Genomic DNA, 6,708 nt, shown 5'->3' with positions numbered 1-6,708 from the left:
CGAAAAGCTCAAAAAACGACTTTTTCTTTGAAAACTCTTAACAGGCTCTCAAAACCACTTCGCAAAGCCAAAGTGACTTTTCCAAAGGTTCCTCCAAGGTCTCTGCACACTTAGATGCAAGTAAAGTCACCCACAAAGCTTCCCATAGAGCTTCTCCTTCCTCCCACAGAGCTGCTGAGCTTCAAGCATTCACGCACACTCAGCTAGATCACCCGGGCTCTGATGCCAGTTGAGAGTGCTCTCAACGGAAGCAAGAATGAAAGAAGGAGAGAGAGAAACAGAGAGCCACAAGTTTTTGGTGGGTGCAGAACCACCCTAATCTTCTTTTCATTCATTTATATATGTGTTTGAGTATTGTACATAACCGGGGTAAAGGCAAAGTGACCTTTAACCCCCACAATGCCTCCCTTGTCTGACTCTACGTTGCAACCAAAGCACAACTCCTTGACTCCCTGTGGAGGACTTCCAAGAAGCACATCTCCTTGTCTTGTTGACATGTCGAATCACTTTTGCAAGACTTGAGATCTCTACCTTGTCACGCTTGAGAGTCTTGGCCTCTAGACATCTATAAAATCAGTTGAACATTTTGTTTAGTGCATTATTTCTCACAATATCACCCCCATGCCTTATATTCTTGAAGTAGGTTGCCTTTTCTCTCTAGTGTGATTTCTCCCTACCTTAAGTATTCCAAATGGATAGAGGCTCCCATTATTTCACAAACCACGGTGCATGTGCATAAAGAATATGTTGTAAAGAAAAACATTGTATTGGAAACATAAATTGACCCAAGGTTAATGCACAAAATTTCAACCTAAGGAGGATTACCATGTAATGTGTAATATGTGACTCCCCCCATGCTTCTACCATCAATGATATGAATTCTCCCAATGCTGTCCTGAATTTCTCGTGAAAAAGCTCATCCATTTGACCCTGTCTAAGAAACTTTATAAATGCATCAAGCTTTGTCCATAGTTTTGCTGTCAAAGTAGCGATTCGTAGGTGTGAAGCTTGATTTTTAGTGCACTTGCACTAAGCTTTCCAGTAGTCCCAACCTAGGGTGCTCTAAGCCAATGTATGTTTTTCTTTATCAGCATTGTGGTTGGACAAGAACCTCCTTTCCTTTCCTCCATCCATGGACACTTTAGCAGGAAGATTTTGTGCCTTTCTTGATTGTTTCTTGTCCTCCTTAAGCTTCAAATTGCCTCCATGAAGGCCCATCAATGAGAGTAGTTCTTCAGCTTTTGCAATGCATTGTATAGAGACTTGCTACTACAACCTTAAATTCCAAGCATTGGGCAAAGACTTGCTTAGGCCTTAAATTCCAAGCATAAACTAGATGGAGATAGAGTAACTTGTCAAGTATGTTGAGTTCACCATGCAAAGTACACAAGTGTACCCACTCCAATGGAATGGACAAAATGGGGTCCCGCATAGGATCCTTTTGGTGACAATTAGGGGTTGTACTTTGGTTGCAAGAAAGAATGCCATTTTCCCATTGTAGGCTTCCCTTTTGCATCTTCTGAGAGTGGGTGCAATACAAGCACATCCATTTTGGATCTACACCTAAATCACAACCATACAAGCACTTGAAAGTCTTCAAATCACCAACTAGATGCCATTCAACATGAAACAATCCATGCCCATCCACTATCAATGTTTGCCTTGCCTCTTGTCTTTGAATAATCGATGGAATGCTGGTTCCCTCCAAAACCCACTTCAATGTCTCGTGGCACTCCTTTGGGGTCTCAAATGCTACAAGCCACCATATGTCATTCTCAGATTGGACTGAGAAACCCTTCTTAGCTTCCTCATCCCCTTGAGCAAAATGCAAGGCATAGTTGATAATACAAATGCTCACACTCTCTAGCTTGTGCTCTTTCACCAACTGGGCTTCATCTATTTTTATAACAAATACTAGCTTGCCATCTCTACCATGAAAGAGAAATATAGTAAGGAAATAGAAAAGAGAAGAAGTAAAGTTGAATGCAAAGAGGGAATTTCTCTTACCTTCTCTAATCCCATAGAATTTGACCATGGCTCTCTACAAATTCTCTACATCCACGTCAACATTATTGAAAACATTCATGTCAAACATTTGGATACCAAATGTCTTCTTTACTCTTCCAAGTCATTGTGCTAGTTATACAATGGTATCCTCCAGGCACATTGGGTTTCTTGACGTGCAAGCCTTATAGACCAAGGTGTTGGCAATGGCACTGTAGATATCTTATACTTTTCCTCCATAGTAGACTTGAAAATTTTAAAAATAGAATTGTAAGCTTCACGACTTACACCAGCAACATCACAAGCTCCAAGCATCTTCTTTGCCATTGTGGGTGATTGATCTTGGTTTGCTTAGCAACATGGATATGTGACTATACTTTTTGGTTGTTGAGGAGTATTAAGGTCTTTATAGGTATAATTGTTTCCATACTCCTTTGAGGTTCAGTACCTCTACCATGGACCTAGTTGCTTATGTGCATTGCATAAGGTCCTTGAAGTCCTTCATCTCCTCTCTACCAACTTGTTCATACAACCCTTTTTGTATAGGGTCCTTCAACACTTCAATGACATCACTTGGCTTTATCAAACTTCTCTGAACATATGAAGGGTCACTATCATCCATTTCCATTATTCCCATCACATCCTCCATGAAATTCCTAAAATAGAGCACAAATGAGTCTTAGTGGAAACAATGCAAAACCATGAATATTTTGGAGTAAGAAATTTCATTGAAACATTGGGGAACTAACCTTGTCGCCCATGCTGTCCTCTTTCAGGCACCACTATTGGCCAACAATGCATCCATAGATTGCAATTGTCTTTTCCTCTCCTTTAATCCCAAAGGTGTTCCCTTCAACTTTTGTACTCGTTTTATTAACTTCTCCCATTCCTTCTCCATAGCATGTTGAACTTGACCATAGATAGACCTTTCCAAAGATTATTTGCTTTCAATGAGCTTATGGATTGATTCTTCCAATTCTTATCGCTCCAAGTCAGTGTGCGGGCTTTGTCACCGAGTTCCTTGTTTTGCAATTGGAGATCTTGCATACTACTATGCATTGTCACAATAATAATATTTCCCAAATGTGCTAGTCTTCTACTTGGGATCTTTGCATCTCGCTTGCTTGCATAGCCAATGTCTGAGCATGGTCCAATAAGTTGGAATAACCAAGCAATCTAGCATGTTCATTGCCAACAAATCAAACAACATCATGCTTTGTATGAAAAGGAGGACTCTTTTGGGTGGAAGGGTCTAAAGGATACAAGGTTCCATCCATCCAAAGGTCAAGATGCTTCTTCCCTTACAATCAAAAATTGTGGAGCACATTTTGAGGAGTTCTTCTAAATCCAAACATTGCACATTCAGCCTCCAATTGTTAGTTCACATGATACTTGTTGGATATGTCCTTGAATGGTGCCATGAGTACTCAAAGAGAGGTATTAGTGTTGCAGGCTAAAATGTGTGGGAGAGTAGGCAAAGGAGAAGCTGGCAAAGAGGGAGCAGTGAGAGGGATGGAGTAGCAAGGAAGAGGGACGAGGAGAAGTAGGTCAAGGTAAGAGGAAGATGATGAGGAGAGTGGGGAGGTTGGTGTAGAAGGGAGGGAAGGAGCTGTTACAGGAGGGAGGAGGAGGGAAGAGCTCCTGCGAGAGGGAGGAGGAGGGGAGAGGAAGGAGGGAGGGGGAGAAGGGTAGCTAGAGGAGGAGAGAGGGAGTAGGGCATCTAGAGAAGGAGGGAGGTGGAGGAGCTAGAAGGAGTAGGGCAGGTAGAGAAGGAGGGGAGAGGAAGGAGGGAGGAGGAGGAGCAAGAAGGAGGAGGGGAAAGGAGGATGGAGGGTGAGGGAGGGAGGGAGAGGGAGAAGGAGGGAGGGAGGAGGAGGAGGGGGAGGAGGAGGAGGGAGGGGGAGGGAGAGGGAGGGAGATTCAAAATTTAAAATTCAAATTTAAAAAAGTGGCCCCCTCCCCTCATTGATGGGGGGAGAGGTGGGCTCAATTGTGGCCTTAACCCACCTAGGTTGGGCTCATTAGGCCTCCTTGGGGCCCTCCAATCCCCTTGCATTAGCCCACTAAGCATTCCCTAATCCATTCCTTATGAGGCCCTTTTGAAGCCCCAATTCTCCCCTAATGTTTCCATTTTTTCTGTAGGTGATTGAGTAATCGGTGTATCTATCTCCTGTGCATTGGATGTTTTCCATTCCAATTCTTTAGCAAAAATTACATCTTTGGAGATAATGACCTTTCGATTGATGGGATCATATAGCTTGTATGCTTTACTTTCTTCATTGTATCCAACCATGATGCATTTGCATGACTTTGCATCCAATTTTTTGCATAATGATCGTCATGTATGTGGGCATTTGCTATGCCACTAAATATGCGAGGATGCCCAATGTATGGCTTGGTCCAGTGAATGCTTCATAAGGTGCCATACTATAAGGTATTGGTTTGATTGGAAGCCGATTAAGTAAGTAGTTTGAAGTGACAATTGCTTCTGCCCAATAATAATTTTGAAGATGATTTAGGAGACAGTGCTAGAGCATCATTCTTCCTTTAAACTCTTGCATTTTGTTGAGGAGTCTCTATGCAATTGAATTGTCTTTGAATGCCATTACTTTTGAAAAAGTTCATGAATGTTGAAGACATGTATTCAACTCCTCTGTCTGATCTCATGACTTTGATCTTTCTACCTGTATGGTTCTCTACCATGGCTTTGAATTCTTGAAATCTAGAAAAGACTTTATATTTCTCTTTCCGAAAGTAGACCCAACAATATCTGCTGTGGTCATTGATGAAAGTCAAGTAGTAAAGTGAACCATTGATTCTGTAGGTCTATGCAGAACCCCATATCTCTATATGAATAAAATCAAGAATACCTCTGGCTTGAGAGGTGCTTCTGCCAAAGTTGGTTTGCTTTTGTTTATCGAGGCAACATGCTTCGCAAAATTTTCCAAGAAATTATAGTTTTGGAATTCCAATTGCCATATTTTGGATTCTTAGTTGTATCAATCTTTTGAAATTGATATGTCCATATCTCTTGTGCCATGCCGTGGAAAGTGGCATCTATTGCGATTGAGCTGACATGGCATCTGTTGCGATTGAGTTGACATGGCATGAAAATCTGGTACTAAAGCTAGCAATCTGAACAAGCGTCCTCCCTTGAATACTTTTCCTACTAGTTGATATCCTCTGGATTTGACTCTGATAGTTCATTCATCTCCATAAAAGATGACTCGATAGTTGTGTTCCATCATTTGTCCAACTAACAAGAGGTTCTTGCTAAGCTTCAGAACATAGAGTACATCTTTCACCAATCCTTTTATACTAGTGAAATTGTTCATAGGGACAATGCCTTTCCCTTGAAATAGATTCGGTGTGTTATCTATATATAGTGTAGATAATTTTTTTATGTCCTTCTAAGACGAAGGGTAAACCACATATGATTCATGAGCCTATCCAAAGCATTGGCATTGGGACATAAACTTGGACTCTTTCATCTACATCAACATGGTGGTCGAGAATATGCACCTTATTGAACATATCATTCTACATTTGTGGACTAGACATAGTGATAGCATGGAAACAATGCCAGAAAATGATTTCTATCAAGGGGGGAACCTTCCCCATATCTCCAAAATATTAGAATTTCTTTGTATGGTCAATAAGGGTTCTTTGCCCTAGGATGTCCCCCTCAAATAATTGTTAGTCTTATGTGTGAGATTTACCTTGTCAGACCTATGGGAACTTCCCATACCATAGTCTTTGTTCAGTCTCCCAATTGTAAGCCAAGAGACCAAATTTAGAGTGAGATCATGTTGGGTGAGGATGCCCAAATGAGTCTACTACTGATCATGAGTGTCGGGTTGGGATCATGAGTGTTGTCCCTAGAGGTGGGCAAGCCAAGAAGTTTCCCATGGACTACGGGGATATGTTAGGATAAAGAGAGGATAAATTGATGTAATGGGTTTATACCAAGGGGTACAAGGTCAATGTGTGCTTGTGTGTGAACACATGTGTGTGTAGGTGTGCATAGTTCACATTGAGCATCATAGGAGGAGTTGCCAGGCTACAATGCATGTGCTTGATGTGGCAGTAGTCTCCCTTTGAAGTTATTGGCATTGCCTTTGATGAAGTTGCTAGGTCGCTTGGAGTCAGGCTCGTTGGAGCTGATTGCTGTAGAAGCTTAAGGTTGGTAGCTGAAGGGAGCTGCTTGAGCTCTATGTAGGTGAGGAAGCCACCTGTGTGTGCTGGACTATGGGAGAGAAGGGCTGCTCAAGGTCTTAGAGTCACTATAGATCTGCCTAAGCCTTTCCTTTGGAGTGCAGAAGCCTTGAGTCACCTTAGCTTGCAAGCTAGGAGAAACTATGGTGCTCTCCCTCTCCCTCTCCCTCTCCCTCAAAGCTCACTAATACTCATAGTATCTTGAAAGAGTAACTTTCTCATAGGTTCAAAATCGGAAACCTCCCTCTCACTCTCACATAGAATTTCTTGAGAAAATAAATCTCTCTCTGACATGGATTTACAATGGACGGAAAGCTTTGCTCAAAGAATACTCAAAAGAGATGAATGGAAATTTCAACTCTTAAGGACCAAAATCTCTCTCGTCATGGAATGAGAATGAAATGAACTCATGATCACTCAAGAACTCTTAATTTTTGACACTCTCGCAAGGAGGATGGTGCCTCAGTGGTGGAAGGTACAACCAAGCTC

The sequence above is a fragment of the Dipteris shenzhenensis genome, chromosome 29 (assembly GCF_047967505.1).
Source record: "Dipteris shenzhenensis isolate YYH24624 ecotype China chromosome 29, Dip_SZ_1.0, whole genome shotgun sequence".
NCBI classification, from domain to species: Eukaryota; Viridiplantae; Streptophyta; class Polypodiopsida; order Gleicheniales; family Dipteridaceae; genus Dipteris; species Dipteris shenzhenensis.
This window is presented reverse-complemented; position numbering follows the sequence as displayed.